Source organism: Poecilia mexicana, unplaced genomic scaffold (assembly GCF_051168715.1).
Source record: "Poecilia mexicana isolate PSO_F unplaced genomic scaffold, ASM5116871v1 scaffold_23, whole genome shotgun sequence".
Taxonomy (NCBI): Eukaryota; Metazoa; Chordata; class Actinopteri; order Cyprinodontiformes; family Poeciliidae; genus Poecilia; species Poecilia mexicana.
The window spans coordinates 14305321-14327637 of NW_028263392.1; the positions used below are offsets into that span (position 1 = coordinate 14305321).

The 22317-nt window shown below is 39.0% G+C and overlaps 1 protein-coding gene across 1 annotated transcript in view; it reads left to right on the top strand.

Moving 5' to 3' along the window:
• Window positions 1-22317, top strand: part of gnai1 (guanine nucleotide binding protein (G protein), alpha inhibiting activity polypeptide 1) — a 424795-nt gene that overhangs the window by 188571 nt on the left and 213907 nt on the right. The window lies entirely within an intron of this gene.

The following is a 22317-nucleotide window of genomic DNA, read 5'->3' on the forward strand; positions in this document are numbered from 1 at the left end:
TTGTACATCACAATTATTTATAAAGTCTCAGTATTTATACTGTGTTTTAAAGGACTAGTTTCCACTGATTGATCAGCTGAAATATAAAAAAGTGGAAGATTTGTTTTGAGTTGAATGAAAGTGACCTCTGCAGGTCTGAAATCTGATAATCTTGGATTGTAACGGGTCAACAATATCTCATAACAAGAAATAACAGTATTTTATAAAACCTGTGATCAGCTACAGCCTCTCTGTCACTCTGGGTTTTCTCTCATTCATTCTTCTCTTCTGCTCTTTCCAAAGGGATTCGGCTGGATTTACGTGGAGGAACGTTGATTTTCTGCTTTGGATCCCAGATGTGTAGAAGAGAAACGGCGCCACAGACGTCCTGCACCTACCGGCCGGTATCGACTTCATTTTTTTGTTTCACACTAAACTCACCTGAAGTGTTAGAAACCGAAACGTTTGACAAACTCCACCTATTTAAGCTTGTGACATGGAAGCAGCCGTTTTCATTTTTCTTTTGTTTTTCGGCTTCAACATTATGATGCAGCTCTTTGTAACTAACATGCGCTTTACTATATGTGGTGGTGATTATGAAGAGTGAATTATACTATTGATCCAGTTCCATTCATGTAATAAGAGTCGTTGGCTTTGCAGGTAAAAATGGATGATTTAATGGAGCTGAAGAGTTTTCTGGAATGTCTTCATTGTGTGTTTGTTTCAGCACAAATACGATTAAATCATTTCCACTTTGGTCGCAGTATAAATAAATAAAGTAACTTTTATTATAAAAAGATTTTATCTGAGAATGGAAGTGAGATCTTACAGAAAAAACCTTTAATATGCTAATTTACCTTTATATAAAAGTAAAAATTAGTTACTTTTACAACAGATGTATTTGTCCGTCTTTGAGCAAGGAAGGTGTTTTCTATGTGTGTGTTTTAAGCTCACGTTTTCTCTGTAAAGAAAGGAGCTAAAGGATTGAAGTGGCTTATCTAAAATGCCTGGGGTTAATTGCTCTCAATCCAGGATCTGCTTTTGAATGTTTCCACGTCTCCAAATTAGTTCATTAGCAATTCTTTGCAATTCTTTTATAGTGTCTTAATTGAGGGTAATTAAGTGAAGTGATGGTATTAGTGGATTGGTGGACAAAGCATCAAAACCTTTGCACAGGGTGTAGCATACATGAATATGTCATTAATGGTGACACTCAAGGAAAAAGAAAAGCCTCCAACCTCTCTTTGTGCGAAGGCTTCAGATGGGCACCACACATTTGCCTGAAACGCTTTTTGTTATTTAGATAAGTGGGATAATTGCGACGACGGCGAACGCTGCTCCAGAGTGCAGATGTGCAGCAAAGCTGCGGCAAAATTGTGCAAACTAGCAAGATTTGACTCGGCGTGTCAGAGACGTTCTGTGAGGATTCCTGATCAATTATCGAATGCAAAAGTGTCACAAATTACTTTCTGTGGTAATGTTACAATCTCAGATTTAGTTCAGTTGTGGTGGCAGTTCCTGCCTTATCTGGTTGGATCTTATTAAATATGATAAATTAGGATTCTGCACCATAACGTCGTGTTGGTGAATACAATCTGTTGGGGTAACAATCACATTTCCTCGCAGTCGCTTCATATTTGTAAAGTGTTTCTGCTCACTCCAAACCAGATATTTATAAAAGTACCAAGAATCAATAGCTGTAAAAGAACTGCACTAAAAAAAAAAACGCATTAATGCTGCTGCTGCGTCTAGAAGAGGATAATAATCATTTATTACTCCGATACGCAATCACACTAATAACGGTGTCGTGTTTCTATGGTGCATCTTCATACTCCATTGAAATGAAAGGACATTTTCTGATTATGTATCTTCATAATCGCCTTTGATTTATGGTGCATTATTATACGAAGCGATTATCTTCAGGTCAAACTGACACAAATTAATCTTTTTCTTAATTTATTTGTGGATTTGTCTCTTAAAATAGTTTTGATTTGTGTTATATTTTTATTTTTTTTCTACTCCTCTGTTGTTTTCAGCAAATATTAGTTATTGTTTCGTGTTCAAACAGTTTTTGTTTATTGCTGCGCCTTTTGGCAGCATCTCTTGGTTATTATAAACTTTCCCGGTTTCTGTGTCGTCGTTTCCCAGAAATAAAGCTGAATGTCATGAATGTTGCTTCGTGTAATCTGAATAACTGAAGTTGGACTGGTTTAAACTCCATTAGATTCAAATTATGGCAGTAAAGATGTAGAAACAAAAAAATATTAGGACATGAAGGTAGAGAGTGAATTTTTTACCCCCCTCATTAGATTTCTAAAACTACATGAGATTTTCTATGGGAGTCATTTGGTGTAAAATGTGTTGTCAGTCACTCGGCACATTTAGACCAAAGATTTTTTTTCACAACAAAAGATTTTGCCTACAAAAGCTGAAAACTGCAGTCTGAACACTTCAGTGCATCTCTGAAGCTTTTTGCGACATTCATGCGTTCAAAAACAGTCTGGACTCAACTGTGCAATAATTTGATGATATTTTTCATCACAATCTAAATAAAATTTGAAAGAAAATGCTTGAAAGGAAAGAGAAGCTCCAGATCAGCCAATTAAAACGTAAACGGTGCTAAAACTTGGTGTGAGCCACAAAGCGGCATACCTCTGGGTTTACTCTTGCAAGACAAATCGCCTTCACTTGTAGTGCTGACAACTCTGAATGGGAACGAAATTAACATCAATTATGGGCATTGATGCTTGGAGCACACGCCGCTTTGATCTGTAACCTTTGAGCTGAAAAGGCGGCTCCGTGTGAATGGACGCGGTCAGTCAGCCCTCTCCTGGAACCCGTCCAGCCTTCTCGTTGCTCTCGCAACAAAGGCCAGCGAAGAAAACCGGACACACTTGTCTTGGCTGCCCAGGCGGCTGGTTTGGCTCTCCTCCAGGTCTGCGCCGTTGGAGATACTCTGGTTCCTTTTCCCGGCCACGAGCCGCACATTTTGTTTCTGCCGATGGTTTTCGTAGCGTCTGAAAACCTTTTTCAGCAATGACTCATCGGGACAGTTGCTTTGATTTAAAAAAAAAAAGGACCTTAAGAGGCAATTTGACCTCTTGTTACCTGTAGCTGAGGTGAAAAGACTCGTATTGAAAGTTATAAATCTTTTGAGCGAACAGAAATACATCCCCTCAGAGCAGACGGATGATATTTAAAAGTTAAACGTTTGTTTCTTTAAGTATCATTCATCTTATCCCCCTCGGTGTTTTACAAACTTACATCTTTTCTTGCCTAAGCTTTTTCACATCTCAAAAACTGCAGCTCATCCCCTCCACCGCTGCCTCCCAGATGAAGTGTCATTTGCTGAAAAAGCAAGTCTAGCTGTTTGATTGTGACAGGAACCTTCTCTTATTATCATTTAGAGTATGATTATAGTTGAAACTCTGCAGGCGTGAGCTGAGAAGTCATCAGAACGGAAAACGCTTCCAAGGTCACAGAAGTTTTCGTCTTCATAAAATCCCGTAAGAACTTCTCTGCTTCTCTCCAGCCATATTTTTATTTGAATAATTAGTCTTTTATATTGAGGGTAAATACAGTTTTATGAACTTGCTTTTGTGTCGGAGACTTTGCTGTCAGGACGTTTCTGATGAGCAGCCATTAAAGCTCGCACAGTTTGGTGTTTTGGTGCAGGAAATCATCATTCTTCTGCAACTTCTGGCTTCTGTTGTGAGCTACAAGTCAGAACACAATTGAAAAAAATAACTCAAAAGAACTGACTTGTCAGTTTAGGAAGGATTACTCGACCCGTGGCAGCTTGAGCTATAACAAATGTATGTTTTGTGAGTTTTGGTCGTCCCTTTCTCTTGTGCTAATAACAAGTTTGGACATTAGGCCTGCACATCATATTTCTAAAAGGCTGGCTCGTGCACGCCGCTTTGTTCACAAAATGAGATTTCAGCTAATAGAAGTCCACTCATTCTTGTAATCAAATCGGCCGTGTGACGAGCGCCGTCGGCTACGGCGACAAAATGAGGGGAGCTTCGTAATTTGGTGCAAATTATGAAGGACTGCGCAGTAAACTGGTACCAGATCAGAGATTATCAGCCGAGTGCGGATCCCTTTGTCTATGAATAATAAGAAATTGAAATTGATTATGCCAAGTGGAGCAAGACCGTACAAATAAGATTGGTTGGAAATTATTGCAAGTGAATAGAGGAGAAAGCAGGTTGGAGAAAATTGTGCTTCCATTTAGTGTTTTTGGGGATTAGACACATCTATACTGATCTTTAAAATCTGAAGGAATATCTGTTAAATATAAGTGAAATCAAACCGAAGAGATGAAATAAAATAAAAAGTGATGAATCACGACGGAGGACGTGATTACCAATACTTTCTCTCCGAACCTTGTTGGAATGCGTCGCGTTTCGGATATTTTTTGTAAAATACCAGGACATTTTCAGGAAGAAACGTTTTCTTCATACCTGGAAATCTCAAAAGAGCCAGAGCATCCAGAGTTCTGATGAATGTCTGCCAGCACTTCCTGTCAATATGATACCCAAAAAAAGAGAAAAGAAAACCCAAAGGAGAATTAAAAATGATGAAAATAAATCTTTGTTTTACACAAACTCTGTAAACCTAAAACAAACAAAAAAAACGCAAATACGACACTGAAAAGGGAATAGTTTGGTTTTTGACTGCGACTACTTTCTTGACTTTACAATCTTTTGCAAAAATATAACACATATATTCAAAAATATGATGTATTTTTAAAGATCTTATCTCAAACTGACCCCCTAAATGTCTCTGAAAATTACAAAGTTGGGTGTTTAAAATAAAAAACCTGTAATTGCGATCTCCTAGATGTGGAAGGTACGCAGTAGGAGTCGAATTGATGTTCCTGTGAAAGGAGAGGAGGAAAGGCAGCGGTGCAAAGTGCTGGCTGGCAAACAGCCAGTACAACCGACTGCAACGCAGGGGAAGAAAAGGAGCTTGACTTTTTGGCAGAGAGGACAGATGTAGCAGTCGAATGGCTCTTCCAGCTGCTGAAAGTGCTGCATCTCTAAAGAGGGGATGGCTTAAACATGTCGTTTTGACTTTGAATATTTTAAAAAATGCAAAATTGAAGAACAAAAACTGCTAACCAGTGCTAGGAACGGGAGTGATGTCCAAAGCCTCCTGGAGTTTCCCAAGGGTAAAAGTGAAGCGTAGGATCCTGAATCAGCCCTGTGGGACGTCTGAACAACCTGAGAAAGGAGGAAACCAGGATCTGCATGCAGGTCAGGGGTCCTGAGCCGACTGCCTCTGATCCAGAGGAGCCCCGGCCCAAAATTCAGTTTATCCCATTCGCTTTCGCACACTCAGCTCAGGACTGGATAAAACGTGAGCCGGTAGACTCAATGCAGTCGCTGCACCTCTATCACCAATGTGCACAAATATCCTGGCAGTTTTTCCATTAAATAAGAAATGCAATTAAAATCGTAATGTCAATGAACAACACGTTTTGCCATGATCCTCCAGCCACTTCCTGTTTTCTTCTTCGAGGTTTGCGCCAGTAGCAACATCTGGTTGTTGATCATCTGATACAAAATATGTCTTTTCATTCCAGTTTTGCTAAATAAACCAATCTTAATTTAGCCAAAAAGAACCATCTCGTCCTAGCGCCAAACTTTTTTTTCTTTAAATTGTGCAAGTCAACGGAAACTCTCAAGCCGGCTGCATTTTGCTGAATGTGTTGAGAAGAAACTCTGAAGAAAAGGCGACTCTTTGTTGGGTTCAGCCCAGAACTGCTGAGGAACTCCAGCAAAGGTGGTTTGGGTGCAAGAAATCCAACTTTGGCGTCGCACATCAATAAGTTAAACCCTGCAGATGGGAAACATACCTGATGCCTTTTGCAAAGCTCTGACGGGAGTTAATCAGCTAAAAATACAGCCAAGCTGTTCAGTATAAAATATGCTGGGGAGGAAATGGTGATTAATTTTTACTCTTCCTTGCAGGCAAATATTGCCTCCGTTAAACTGCAGCTTTTCTTTAATATGTTACAGTATTAATAGTAGTATTATCAATAATTTAGTAGGTGTAACTATTAAATAATCGAGGCATGATTTAAGACAGAACGGTTAATGAAAAGTTTTACTTCAGAGTTGCAAAGTCAACCTGTTTGTGGCTCTAAAATGGAAGAAATTATACTTGTTACATTATATTGGATGGTTTTGTAGACAAAAAAAGTGTCTACCCACCCTGTGTCTGTTTTTAGAAACCAGCCACAGTGAATATTTCAGTCTAATGAGGACGAGATAAAGGGAGGCTCACTGCAGTTGGGTACTTAATGGCTTCTAAGTTATAGATGAGCGGCCGAAAGGTTGAAGCCGAAGTGAAAACTCAAGAGAACGGCATTATTCTCACAGCGAGTTAATTGGTGCCGCCTGTTGTCTCTGGGTGTATTTTCAACTCTTAATCCTGGCTTTCCATCATCGCAGCAGTCTGTTTCTTTGGCACTCAGATCAGGTTATAATGACCAAAACACTTTGGTAAAAACGAGAACAGTGTATGAAGTCCCTCCAAAAGAAAAACAAATCCCGACAAAAGAATTATGCACTTAAAAATGAATCTTTCTGGCGTAAGGAGAGTGTATAAGACGTGACACAGATCGTTCACGACTTCACTGGCATCTCTAAACTGTTGGACGACATATTTAAAAGCTGCTTCCTGCTGGTTGAGAGTAAATACTTTGATGGCGCCCCGGTCTGCGCTCTGTTTGCTTGGGCCACGTTCAGCATCATGCAATCCTCCACGTTCCTTTATTTATCTGTCTCAGTCTGCCTGTTTGAGCTCTGATCTCCATTAACTCCAGCAGGACTTATCAGCTTATTGTGCAAACAGTTTTGACACAGAAACAAGATGGATGGGGAAGCTGAGGGAGTCAGAGGTGCAGGAGAATACTGCCGAACACGACTTTTCAGATTTACTTGGAGTAGGACGAAAAATGGTTTGCATCACTTCACTTTTTGTTTGAAAAAAAAAAAAAAAACTACAAACGCTACTCAATAAATTAGAATCTCGACAAAAAGTAAATTTAATTTAGTCCTGAATGCTGAACCATAAATAGACACGGTTCACTTTGTGCTGCGTCAGGAAGTAAATGATTGTATTCGTTTTCTATTCTTCCTAATCTGAGTGTAATTTGATCTCCTTCTCAGCAGTTTTTGACATGTCATTGTAATCCCAGAGATTAACAAAGCAGTAAGGAGACGCCTCGTTCAGTGGAAATGTGACAATAGCCCAACCATGTTAGCCAATCTCATGCCAAGTCATGCAGACGTTCTGTTTACGATGAGGAAACAATAATTTATTTATTAATAATTAAGTCAATAATTTATCGCCTCAGATAAATAATTTGAGTGGCTGTGATGGCAGGAAAACTTATTTTCTGACTAATTTTCATGCAGTCCAGCTCCTGGCTTTAGTGGCAGCTGCTTTGTGTTTTTTGCCAGATCGCGTCTAAAAAAGGCAATCCTCTTCCTCTGCTGGCTTTTTGAATGTCTGAAGAACTCTGATACATGCTGTCTGAAGCACTGCTTTGGATTTGGAATCAGGTGACACACTTTTTACGTCTCTGACGGATGCTGAACATGTCGAAGACGTGGAGAAAAAGAAGCGCAGAAGTTGAAAATAAACTTGAGGCCTTTTGCTTCCCCGGATTGATGGATGTAATTTAGCAAATTGTTCCTATTTAACTGGGAAAAAGCGCTTCCTGCTCCCTTTGTTTTTCCTGTTTGTGTCCGAGGCTTTGATCAGCCAATCAGAAAGCTGCTGTGGGAAATGGTTCTGCTGTTCCACGAATCAAAGACATGAAATATTAGATCTTTTTCCACCACATTTTCATAAACACGGTGTAAACTAAGTCTGCTTGTAGATACAGAAAGCATTTTAGCACTAATAAAGTTCATCTCACACAGTGAATTTATCCAATAAAAGTACAAACTCACCTTTCAGAGTTAAACATAAAGTTAGCGATATCTGCAGATTGGTACAGATCACGTGTGATTTCTTTACTCTGAAAATCATATTTTATAGATTCAGTGACGTAACGCTATCATTAATCCAAAAGTTATCTTAAAGGGTTTTAGAAACGATTAAAATGTTTGAGAAAAGTTGATCCAGTTCAAAAAATAATTATTGCTGCTGAAAATCGACTAAAACCTTCTGCTTATCATTCATCACAAAGTTTTATCTGCTGTGCTTTTGCATGGCAATTTGGGCATTTGGGTCTGACTGCTCAACCCTAAAATGATCCCTCATTACCAGAAGACAAAGCTTTCTCTTACAGCTCATTATGTGAGAATCCATCTGACAGATTATTGTGGTATTTTGTAAAAATAGTCTAAATCAGCAGTTTGACTACATCATGTGTTTATAAACAACAAAAATCAGGATTATTAGAGAGTTACTGTTATTTCTTCGTATCCTGGTGATTTTTTTTTGAAAATTGCTCATGCTTAACTGTGACCCACCAACAAATCCTGTCTTTTTTTTTTTTTTAAACTGTGTCTAAAAACAGATCCAGGGTCATTCCTGCTTCTGTCTGCATGCTGAGTCTGTTTGCATGCTGGGTTGCTTTCGCTCTGTTTGGTGTTCGCCCACGTTTGTTTACTGTACTGAAGCTCATCCAGTTTCCAGTCTCCCTACTTGATTGAGGTGCAGCTTTTAACTGGCAACATGCAAAATAACTTACAGTAAAATGTGCAAGCTCCTCTTTCTTTGGGGGAAAAAAAGAAAAGAAAAGCTCAGAAACAGTTGCAATAAATATTTGATCAAGTCGGCACCGTCGGTGTTTCTTTTTCTCGAATTCTGTTCATTGATCTTGAAAAATGTGTCTTCTTCTTATACCTGCACTGTTTTCACCCAGATTTGAGGAAAATATACTTTGAATTCTGCTTTTATAAACATAACTTTGCAGCAACACGCTTCGTTTAAGTGTTTTGTTGTTTCATTTACCTTTTTAGCTGCTTAATCTTTGATTTTAGTGGATTCCTTGTCGAGTGACTTCAGATGTTTTGACCAGCCAGTGGATATGATGAATGTGAGATGGCATAAGAAGGTGTGAAAGCACATATTGTTGCACATTTTTTTCAATAAACACCAATTTCCTGCAACAAGTCTCAAACGCCGTTCCTGCCTTTTCACACCTTCCTACTTCCACGCTTTTATTTTGCTATTTTAGAACGAAGCCAGAAGCAGCCCTTGTGTGGAGTTTCTCCTTTTATTTAATAATATCAGTGTGTGGAAGTCTGTCTTTCGTTTGCTCGCCCACTCGTCATACCTCTCAGGTCTCATTTAACAAGTATGAAAGGGGGGGAAAAAGTAGTGGTGATTGGTTTCTCTGTGGTGCGTTTGGCAGTGATGTGGTTCCATCTGCAATCACGCGTCTCTATACTTAGACATGCTTTGCTGCTTTGAGCAGAATCTTGCACGGGCAATTAGAGTGAACCGTTGTCTCGTTTAAAATTACAGACCCCAATCAGATCGTCGTTTTATTTAAAAAAATCAGCATCTCCATCCTGGCATTCTGCCCCAGCAACTGGCTGATGTACAGTAGCGTCCAATTGATGTTTTGAGGTATTTTATTCTACTCTTTGCTCCCAGTTCTTACTGGTGGATTTTTTTAAATGTTCATTACCGTCCTGCTCACTGTAGTCATCCTGAACTATAGTCATCATGACAGGAAGTTCCTTTAATCTGATTCTGCACCAAAAACCTTATTTTACTAATAGAAATTGGAAGCAGGCTGTACTGCAACTTATTAGCCTCAATTATATCCTATTTTTCCAGTTATTTATTTCTACATATGTGTCATAAAACTTAGATTTAGCTCACTCAGTACCTTAAAAACAAACGGTGGAATGCAAATCAGAATTGCGAAAGCTGAGATTTTGCACACAAGCAGAACATTTTCTTGACATTCGAACAGTAGAGGCTGTAAACGCATGAAATTTGACTTACCAGTACAAAAAACATTTTTTTAAAACTGCAAACAAAATGCATGAATTCACATTATGTAGCCACATCAGCCTCCTTGGTTCTCTAGCAGTGATTTCTGAACTCAGATCCCAGATAATTGTCTGACTGCTTCTGGCTTCCTAAGGCGTTGGCGTCTGCTGAAGCGACTGCAGCAGCTAGCTTGTGTCTGTGTGGTTGTTTGTTTCTCTGATGTTCTGGCCATCCAGCAGGAACGAACTTGTTGCCGACTGCTGTGACAGACGACGCTCCTTCTGCAACCCTAAACAGAACATTTCAGAGGAGCGTTAGTCGTTTAATTTTAAGTTCCGGTTTTTGCATTTTAGTCCTGTTACGACAACAAACGTCAATGTGTTAACAGTGAGCCAAAGCATCATGACTACTTTCTGTAGTCTGCAGAATTGAAAATGGCCGCCCCGACCAGACAGCGGTGCAGAATGCATCACGCTTTAATTGTAAAGTCAGATTCTGAAGCAGTCCATGAAGGGCTGTGCCTCTTGTGTTAATGTTAATAACACATAATGCTATTATCTACACTTCAGATTTACTCATCTCCCTGCTTTCTGTAAATAGTGGAGTTAATAGCATGAATCACTCGTATAGCCTGAAAAGTGTAATTTACTCTAAAGTGGGGAAATTATGCAAAAAGAATAAGAGCTCCATGTTTGAAAGGGAATCTAGTCTCCCTGTTTTCAGCTTCAAACTTTTACTCTGTGACTCTCCTTCGACAACTTTTATAGGAAAACAATATTACCATTTTATTTTGCTTTTCTGAAGTTCATCTGTCTGAATCGGAAGCAAACTGTAGGTTTTACTCGCCTTCAAGGCTTTGCAGAAAACTTGAGCTGTCAGAAAATTCAGCCCAATAAAGTACTTCCTGTGTGTTTGAAATTATCCGTAGAACCCTGTCAAACGATTCCTGTTTACTTGTAAATGTAGCAACATGTGAAACATAATGGACTCTGTTCAGACTGGACACTGAAAATGTGCATTCTCCAAGTCTGATCCGGTTTAAACAGGATTTTAGTTAAGGAAGAAAATATAGTGGCCCAGCATCAAGCATGTCTGCCTTGTGTTCAGCAATCAAGCAGAGGCGCACACACACACACACACACACACACACACACACACACACACACACACACACAGGCACTGAGAGGCGAAGGAGGTGATTGATTGGCTGCAAAGCGGCTGAGTAGAGCTGGATGTGGAGGCTTTTGTGTATCTGTGCATCAGTATGAATAACATGAAAAAGCAAGTCTATAGCACAGACTCCTTATTTTCTTACATTTGTAGTTGTAAATGTGTAAAATAAAAAGCACAGTCAGATGTGTAGCTTTTGATTGCTCCTATTATTTTGTCATAGAGGATTTGCATTGAGAATTTGCAGGATTTTTGCATCATCATTTGCATCAGTGAGTAGTAACAGCTCAACAAGCAGCTTGTCCAAAGTTTGTCAATATTTTTCAACGATCAGCGCCGGGCTGACCGTTAATTGTCGTGCTGCCGTTCTGGTTGAAAAACCGAACCGCGTCTGTCTGCTCCTCTCACTCTGCAGAGACGTCAGAGGACGGATTCTGAACAAGACTTGGGTCTTTGAAAATGAATCTGGAACCACAATGTCACAGAGGTTTTCCATCCCACATGATCACAAATTATGTTTAAATAAATTTCTAATCAGTCTAATTTAACTTGGTACGTTTAAGTGTCACTGTTTCCAAAATTGTCTTTATCTTTAGGTTTCCTTGATGCCAAATAAAAATCACAAAATGCTCATTTTGGTGGTTTGAAAAGATAAGTTACATAAACAATTAGACAGTTCCTTAGTTATATTCCAACATTAATAAACTGTTATTATTATGATATATCATTATTATGATCTTCTACATCCTGTGCTGATACAGATCTTAGTCCATGAATGTGATTAAAATTGATTTTGGTTCTTCTGTGTTTATGTTGGGTGTCATTACATCCTTTCAGCACCTTGTTCTTCTCTGTTCCTCTGCTAAACTGCAATGATTGTCTTTGGTTTCTCTTTGATTTTGTCTTGCAGTTTTCAACAATTTGCCAGAAGTTAAATAAATAATAGAAGCGGTCATCGTTTGATGCAAGTATTATTAGACTTTCCATTGATTTTTACCTTTTTCTCCCGTTTGGCACGCCAAACACTGAGATATTATGTATTTTTCCTGGTAATTAAATGTGCCAACACTGAAAACTCCTGCTGTTTTAATTTGTAAATGGATCAAACGAGACATGTTTTCATGCAGTCGCTGTGTTCTGTATTGTTTGATTCCAACGTACAACACCGATCAAGGAACGCAAATCACTTTTATTTCTTTTAATGTCGATGTTGCTTATATCTTCCTGGTCAAATTAGATCAAAATTCATACACAAATCGGTGTGTTTGTATGACAAGTCATAGAAAACCTGAGCAATTAGAACTGACAGTGGAAAGTTGAAAGTTGTTTTTTTTACACGCTCAGCAGGGAATTAAGCACAATATTTCTGGTATATAAATTGTTCAGGTTTTTGTACAGAGAAGATCCAAATATAGTATTTCTGAACATTTCTTTTACTTCATATTTCTACACCTTTCATGTATTTACAGAAACATGAAGGGAAACTTTCTTTTGAAAACCCACACACCCACGTCTTTCTTTTAAATAAAAAAAAACCTCTTAATGCTTTCATTGCTACGTGCAATGAAAGCATTATATTTATTTTATCAAGTTGATGAAATAAAAAAAAATAATTTGCCTTGTATTTAAATTTATTTTTTTAAGAAGATAAATTCACGAGTGAAAATGGGACTAAAAGGAAGAGTGATGTAAACATAACGTTCCAATGTGTTTTTACTGAACATTACATTAGCAGATTACAATCTGGACTCCATTTAGTAGAATATACAGGAAAATATTCCTGATATTACACTGAAATGTCCCTGTGGGTCAGCATGTATCACAGCAGGAGATGATATAACATCAGCGCTGCGCAGCGTTTACCGTGATGGTCTTATTGGGCTGCAGGCATCCGGCGTGAAGGACAGTATTAACAATAAAAAGTGGTAGAATCGCGCGTGCATGCCAAGCAGCTCTGAGTGAATCCCAGGCAGAAAGGAGCGAAACTCGTACAGGAGTTTGTTTAACTCGTATTTCTTCTGGCTGGTCCCAGTGTGTTTATAATTCATGTTTCTACCAGCTTTTCCTTCAGGCCTGCAGCCAAGCTCTGCCTCAGCACCATCTCAGTGAATTTTTATCAAAGACTAAATGGGCCTTTTGTTATGAAATTAAATGTGTTAAAGGTTGTTTGACAGTATTTCTATGCAGCTTTATTTTGAGGCCTTTCAGCTTCTCGCCGTGTTTTGAAAAGAGGATATAGGTTTTTGTTTTTGTCAGGAAAAAAGAAGAGAAGAAGATGGTTGTTCATAAAAACCAAACTGACAGGCGAAGGGATTAGAACGGTGTCAAAGTGTGAGCTGATGACCTTCCTTTGTAAAGTTTTTATCCTCGTAAACAGCGAAAAGCGGCTGTGATGTCAAGAGCTCTAGTTTTAGACTTAATTGTCTTAATTGGTCTGATTATCCACACCTGTGATGATGATGATGATGATGATGATGATTTTAGAGCTGGTTTCTGTTGCTGCTGCCTCTCAACACACTCATGTTTCTGTTCTCCTTATCTCTATAAACTCTGGCTTTTCTTTGGCATTAGAAATAAGAGGAACATTTTATTGTGTTAGTTTACCTTTGTGAGCAGAACCACTTGGGACAGATTTCAATTGATTTGCAGAGACAATTAAGAGACCACTTACAATGATCTGTTTCTTTGACTTTACTCCTCATAGGTTTATGTTTGAGTAAAATGAACTTTGTTCTTTTCTTCTATGAACTACTGACAGCATCTGTCTGCAGTTCCAAGCAAAATCATAGTATTTATTTGCAGAAAACGAGAAATGGTCAAAATAAAAAGTTGCAGTGTTTTTTGCACAGCGTCACGTTGCAGTGCAGCATTTTGACGAAGGCTGACCTTCATGTGAAGCAGACATGCGAGTATTCTAAGAACTACACTTGAATCCAGCCCAGGTTTTCACATTCAGTGCCTTCTTGGCCAGCCGAGGGAACATGAAAACGTTTTGGATCACTTCTCCTCATCAGCCTGCCTGGCAAATTATGAAACTGCAAGACGTGGAAGGAGCATGCATTGATCTCTGAACGTCGGCTCCGGGGTTCTGTACTTACCTCGGTCGGCTCACTAGGGCTTGCAGCCTGAGTGATTTCAATGCTACAGTGCAGGTCAAGCGTCTGCAGTGAGGTGATATGATGTTTTACAGAGAGGAAAAACTCAGCTCATTCCTGAAACTGGTTCGTCTGAATCTTAGCAGTTTGTGCGATTTTCACTATCTGACAAGTTGAGCGACTTTTGACTGTTTTTCTTTGAGGTTTTATGTCAACATAAAATTGATTTACTGTAACGCTAAGGACTGCATAACTGCATAAAATATCACTGCATTTCCTCCCACTGCAACAGAAACTCGATACCCAGGGTGGTTTTGTCCAGCAGTGGCTCGTGTCTGATTACTGTAAAAACTGAGTTGCAGCAGGAGCCAAGAAGAATCTATACCAATAGATTGGGAATGGATGGAATTGCATCGCAGATTGAACTTGTGGAGTTTAAATTTAGAAATGTTCATAGAAACCAATCAAGCAGCCCATCAGCTAATCATGCGTGATTATGTCGAGAGGAGCCGGGCAACGCTCTGCGACCGCAGCGCAATGATTAAAAAGGAACCGCTTTCACACCCACGCACACAACGCCAAAAAAATAAAAAATTAAATCTACGCTCTGCAATTATAGGTGTTATTTTTCCAGTAAATCAAAGCTGGGAGTTTCTGGTGCATTGTTCAAGTTTAGCACGGTAAACAGCTGTGCGGTTGAGTTAAGAGAGGATAAAAATAGGTTAGACGTGCACACATGTCTTGTTTTACCACTAATGTTTATTCAGAAGGCTTTGTCTAAGTCTTTTTTTTTTTCTTGCACTATATATAGAAAAATCAATACAATTTGTTCTACCCTGATTAGGAGCTAAACTAAATCTCTTGTCATGATTTTGAGGTGGTAGGAGATGTTCTTAAAGCAATCAAAATGTCGCTTTAAGAAAGCATTTGGTTTTTGCAGCTGCAGTTTCCTCCCAGTGAAGCTTTTTTTATTTTTATTTTTTTAGATACATTTTACAGAAAAAATGTCTAACGTGTGGAAAAATGAGATTGATGATTGTCCTTTCAGAGCTGCCGTACAAATTGTGAATCTTCATATGTGCTAAGTTATCACAAAATCTGAAGTTTGTTTCTGGGTGGTTAACTCGGGGCTTGTTTTTGCCGTTCAAAGTTCATTTAGTCTTAGAAGTCACGTTTTATATTTTACCATTTCGTGACTTTTGACTCCAGAATTTAATGTTCTGTACCAGTCCATTAGCTGCAGCACAAACTCAAAGCTGAACCACACGCGCTTCAATCAAATCCACTTGTTTTTTGTTTTTTTTCGGTCGGTGCTGTCAGAATTTTTCAAATAAATTCAGTTCAAATTTTGATGCATTTCTTTAGCTGTTGATGAATTTAGAGCTTTAGCGGAGGAGCAAAAGAGACACAAGTTTCATCTGATTGGATGGTTGGTGAATATAAAGGAATATGAGGATGTCTTGTTTTTGTGTCAAACATTTCCCTCCTATTTGTTCGTTAGCCGGATTCCAGCAGCAGGTGTTTTGGCCGGAGCGCCGCACGTCTCCGCGCTCCCTGAGTGGAACATTTGAGTGCAGTGACAAACTGAATAGCTGGATTTCCTCTCCTGCTTGCCACTGTTATCTCCACTCACCGTCGGTACAGATATGTTTCCTCTGTAATTCCCCGGGCGGTGTTGCTGTTTTCTTTTTAAAACCGTGTGTTTGTGCAAGCTGAGAGGTTCAAAGGCCGTCCGGGGGATACAATCAAATTCTGCCAGCATACATCTGCCATTCTCTGTCTGTACCTGCGCAGTGTAAGAATATGGCGCGGGCTTAGTGCCAAACAAAAGCATTATTTTATTTTATTCATTGCAGAGCATGAGGGTAGATCAGCCGGTCTCACTGTTGTTTGGGATGTGGAAATCCTAGTTTTTGTTTTCACTTGAAAAAATGTTTCTCATGATTTTCTGGTAGGTTTTACGTAGATTAAACTAATCACAATTAGGAACAGGAGCAAGTCTGTGCATTTGCAGTGAACGCCAAGATTGCTATTTTTATCTGTATTTGCATCGCTATCAAATAAAACCTGACAGAAAATAAATTTGGTAGCAAACCTGCTGCTTGAATAGCTACACCAAGATGCTTCCTAAATACACGCTGAAACTAAAAAGCCAGTCAGGAACCAAACTATGTCATTTAATTAATTATTCCATAAAGGGAGAGATTTTATGTGTTCATTAACAAAGCTGCTTGTGGTTGTCAAATAAAACCTGTCCAGTGAATCCAGTTTTTCTTTGTCTCACTTCTCTTATTGATGAAGTGAAACAGCTTTGTTCCTGTTTCTACATGAACAAATCTGGATATGGAATATAATTACCGTGTAAGTAGTTTCGTTTGTTAAGACACTAAAATCTCAGGATATTTTCTTGACTCTTCCATGGTGATGGTATTTTTTTCACCCTTTAAAATGTAAAGTGGAAATGTATATCTATAGGTAATCATAAAATGTCTCAACAATTGGAGTTCACACCTCTTGCCTGCGGGGGCGCTGCTGCACCAAGAAGGAAATGACACAAAAACCTTCGAAGAAGACATGAGCGCAGCTTCTTCCTTAACAAAATGTAAACACATATGAAGTAGAATCAGATTGGAGCAGCTGTAGGATTTCTCTATGTTTTTGATCAAAGTCGACGAGCCATTTCCCCCGCTAACGCTAGCCTTGCGTATTTGTTTTGGTTGCATTTACCCAGAATGCCCTGCGCTGGAGTCCACTTCCTGCTCCGGTCCTCGTGGCATTCACATTTGCATTCAAACCTTGCAGAGACTAAGGTTTTTAAACGAACCAGACTTTGTAGACACAGGGACTAGAGTTTGACTAAAGCGAACTAAACAGGGCCGATGTGAATGCTCTCTGAACCAGTAAGTGGACTATAGCACCTTATGGCTGCTTTGGTGGCAAATTTTGGGAAGCCATGTCAAATGACTTAAGTTAAAACACTCTAAGGTTCACAGATACAATCTGTTGCTTCAGTTTCTTAACGTTTATTCTATTGGTGGAGAAAAATGTCAGACTATAAGAGATGTAATGTTACCCTCAGTTCTGCCTCATTTCTCCCATCTGCTCTGTCAAAATCTTAAAGAAATTCAAAACTAAAACTCTCCTGTGAGAAATGCATGTGGCTTAAAAACTTCTTTTAAGTGAAACTGTTTCAATCAGTTTTAAAACAAGAACAATGGGAAAGAAGGAAAAAGCTTTCTTATTCTGCAGGACGATTCTGAAACTGCAGCACAAGAGCTGATAAAAATGAGTTTCGCTATCCACATTAACAGAAGGCAGAACAAACTGTTTACAGATGCACATTTAGATGCATTTCAAATTTGGCCGTGTAAGACATCAGAGATGCAGCTTAAATGAAGGACGTCAACACCGGCGAGGACGATATGAGGCGCCGAAAAGATGGACGAGCGAACGAGCTGGGAGAAAAGTAAGAGAAATGAATGGTAGCGTTCTCAAGGAGAAGGCGAGATAAGGCAACGGTTTCATATCGGCGAAAACACATTTCAAGAGAAAACAATGCTGCTACCCTTCGATTAGTTTCACCTGCATGATCCTAAAGGCGACCTGGAGTGACATCACCGCTCCGTAACGAGGGGAAAACAGAGACACCGGAAGAAAGACTTCACCTTGGACGGCGCAGCTGGTAAAAAACAAAAATCTCTGATATGGCAGGCTGATGAGCTCTCATCCATTTACTGAATCCATGTTTTGAATATTGATTCTTTGCTTGGCGTCCACACGAGTCTGAAAGCTTTTTACACGGCTGAGCTTCGAGTTTGATTTGAGAAAAAAGCTCCCCTCAAAAATGTCAGGATTTTTTTCCTGCACAGCCTCAAACAAATTAAAACTTAAATACTTTTAAATACAGATTTTTTTTTTAGATTTTGTCATGTAAACATGATTTGTTTTACCACTAATTATGATTTAAATCAAAGAAAACTATTTTGTGGACCTGTTGACCCGTTCTGGTTGATTTTTCTGCACACCTGACACACTCTCTAAAAATCCCCGAGACTTTCACACAGTAACACGCTGAAATAGAACATCAACCCAGACCACATCATAAAACAAGCCCAGCAAAGACTAAATTTCCTCAGGCATGTGAAGAAGTATCCTGTCAGAAGACACCTGCAGATCCAGCCCTGCAGACCAGCGGATCATCTGTCAGTGTGCGGCCGGGAGCCTCCGTGTTCCCCTCCAGAAAAGAGAGAGGGAGAAAACTGGAGAGTGTTGTCACTAAAGCCTGACATAATTGCTTGCAACCTCTCTGCTGTCAGCTTGTTCCATATAAAGCACACCTTTAACCACGAAAAAAGCTGTTTTTCCTTCTACCGAGGTCACAAGAAATGACAACCTTTGACCAGGTTGTTTCTGTGGAGCCTTATGCAACACGCACAACAGAGCAAATTTATTTCCACCGTCATGCATCATTCACTTTATGCCATTAATCATTTAGATTTCCCCACAGCGTCGACATAAAGAGACCACCTCCAACTGAAGCCTCTCGTATTCGCATTGATGTTTTCCAGGGTGTGGCGGCGTGTCGTCCTCATGTGGTTATTATTTTCTGCCTTTTTCTGCTCCAAAACAATAAGGATCTAGTCAATAATTAAACTATTTCTACATGAGAAGTTTTTATAACTCCTGTGCTCAGAGTAAAAGCTCCGAGAGACACGGTTTATTGGTGGATAGGTGAGGAAAAATAATTCAGAAACTTTATCATAGTCGTTGTATTTTATAGCAACATGATGGCGGCTAAAAGTTTCTCATATTTTTCTTTATGAATGCAACTTTACAGTTCCCTGGAGAACTGTTTATCCTCCTAAATATGTCTTCGCTTTTGGCCTAATGTGCCAAAAAAAAAAACAAAGCTAGACAGAAACAATACAGGATTTTTAACATTCGTTTTAAATTTTTTTCTTATAATTTCACAATCTGCTTTTGCTTTTTTCCCTTCTTTTACAGAGAAGTATAAAAACATCCATCTGATGAGCTGCCACAGTTATTTCAGAATCAGATAAGTTATGTACATTTAGTTTGCTTCAAAACTGGAATTTATTTTCACCCAGGTGTAATGGAACAAGAAAGACGGCAGGAAATCTCATTAAATGATTATCTGAGTCATTTAGAAACTCGTGTTTGTTTGATTCCACCAAGTGAAGGATTTAAGAGATGCTAGTTGGCGAGAAGCAACTGATGAAGTATTAGAATCGGCTTCGTTATGTTTGCCTCTATCGCCTTTCAGCTAAAACATTTCTGTTAATTTCCATATATGCAGATTTTTAGCATGTTGCACTTTTGTTGTAGTAACCAAGAAGCTTCATATCGAAGTTAAGGGCTGGAGCAGCGTTTTATGATGGATTCTCTTCATATTCAAACTACGGATTTTACAATTTCCCAGTCAGAAATGAAGCAAGAATATCATAAAAATGGGAACTCAACAGTTTAGTACCCAATATGGCTGTTTGCATGCAGAAAGTGGCCAAATTAAACTTTTGCACTTTTGGAAGTTTGCATCTCATTAAACATGTGGCTTTTGTGGCGAGTCTGTGAAATGAAATTTAATTAACTCAAAGTAAAAACAAACATTAAAACAGTTTATCATGCCCATTTATGTGCAATTTCACATTATTTGTTCAAAACATTTAAATCTCATCCTTAAATGTATAATTACTTATACGTTTTTGGTCTTTGAGACAACATATTTCCTAACATTCATACTTCAGAACATATATATATATATATTTTTTTTTTTTTCAAATGTTGACATTTAAACAAAAGAACAAAACAAAATTCAACCAAAAGAAGAAAAAAAATGTTCCAGGTTCAAGTTGAATTGCAACTGAAGGAATATTTCACAAAGCACAGATCAAGATGTCAAACGGCTTAATTAAACACCGAAAAGCCTTTAATTAAAACGAAATGCTTCCCTGTGAGGATTGTCTGAACTCCTTACTGGACGTGAAAATCCTCCCAGCCCGTCAGACTCTCCTGCTCACTTGGTGATTCTGGTCAGAAGTCGCTGCCAACTCTCATCACTTCTTCCTCTGGCACACAATCTGTGGACGACCACTGGCGTCTCCTAGCAACACCATTTGTTACCATTTCAATTTTGTTCGTCTGAAGAACAAAAGAAGAATTAGCTTTGAAACACTTAAATTAAGCTCCTCCTATCGATGTGACTCATTTTTCCATTCAGAGGAGAAAAAAAAAAAAAGAAGCCGTTTATTCGTCACAGCGGGCCGAAGGAAATCTTCTTACCGCTGATAGTCCTGCTTGCTTTGTCACTGTTGTGAAGCATCAAAAGGCGAGCACAGTGTGAATCTGAATAGGAACTGCCTCATTATAAAAATAACTATCTATTTTGAGTTCTGGAAGGGTGAATTTCAAATGGTGCAAAGCCAAAACAGCAGCCTTGGAGAAAAAAAAAAAAAAAAAGAGTGCGTTGTCTGATGTGGCTCTCTGATACGACTATATAAAGCACAGTTCATTCCCTTCACAGCTGGGAGCTGGAGAGCAGGTGAGGCAGAGCGCACCTGTCAGAGCAGGTCGTTGGACATCTGCCAATTATGGCAAGTGTTGAAGAGATAATGACCGTCATCTTTATTTCCTCAGACCTGCTGCCGGGGTTCGCCGGCTCGTTTCAAGGCGACCCGTCAGCCTGGCGGGGAACAGCCAGCTTCTCATCCATTAGTCTCTGAGTGGGAGGCTGCAAACATAAAACCCACATAAAAACAGGAGCCAATGGCTGGTTCAAAACAGGGGAGGCCATTCGGTGATGTAAAAACATTTCAATCATGAGAAACCACAGCCGGGGTGAAACTTCTGCAGAATTACTGCAGAAACACAAAATGTTGCCAAGTATTCCTGCTCCAGTTTCTACTGCAAATATTTTCTTACATTTGAAATAAGACAAAACTAACTTCCAGCAAAATACAGGGGCTTGATTTAAGTAGAAAATTCCTTAATATTGACTGAAGAAGTTGGTATAAGTGGCAGATTATTTCACTTCTAACAAAATATTTTCTTGAAATCATCAGCTGGTGAAACTAGAAAGTTTACATCAATATTAATGAAATGCCATCAGACTTGTCACTTTTATGCTCTACAATAAAAAACATTTAAATTAAGAAATTAACTGAAAACAAGCGTCTTTTCTCCTGCCTAAAGCACCTTGTGTTACTTTTGTCTGATTTGAACTGAACTAAGATATTTGCACAAGAAACTAAACACAAAGAATTTCCATGAAAGGAAATATTTGCTTGGGTAAACTTTACTTTTTCAAGTGAATAAATACGAGGCTGATTATTATTTTGGAGTTAGATTGTAGGTGTAAAGTTCATATATTATTCAAAAGCATCGGTAGAAATTGATGGCAGATGAAAAACCCTGCAGTGTTTGGAAGTCGTTTAGGGGAACTCTGTGCTCTGCTCAGAAACACCAGCTCTCTTCCGCTCATCTGTGAGCCATTTCAAAGTCAACTTGACTCAGAATTGGCCAATTCATCTCTCCAAGGTTTCGTTAAGGACTAATGTGTTCTCCGCTTTTCAAGCTTGATTTACAAATCTGTGAGCTGCAGCAAAAGACCTCCGAACGGCAGAGAGAGAATGCAGAAAGCTACAGACGATTTCCTCTCATGTGCACGTCTCCACCAAACCTTTAAATGTTCTGTTTCCCTTGTCATCTTTTAGCTTTCTGGTGCTTAAATCTTTTCTTCGGGCTCCAAACTTTTTGACTCTTTGAAGAGAGCAAAGGCGCTCACCCTTCTGAAAGTACTTTTCCTGCAGCCTCTGCAAGTTTCAGCTGAATTAGAGCCATTAAGAAAGAGAAACAGGAAAGAGTTTTTGAAAAACATGAATCAAAGTTTATTCCGTCCTCATCTAGTCTGCTTTTCTAGACTAGAAAATCTAGTCTCGTTAGATTTTCTCCATCTAACGAGACTAATGAGTTATTATAGAGGTATTGCTGACATACTTTGGATATTCTTTGTTGCACCTGCTATTTGCTTTGTGTTTGCTGAAGATAGACATCACTTCCCATCCACCTGCCAAAATAAACACAA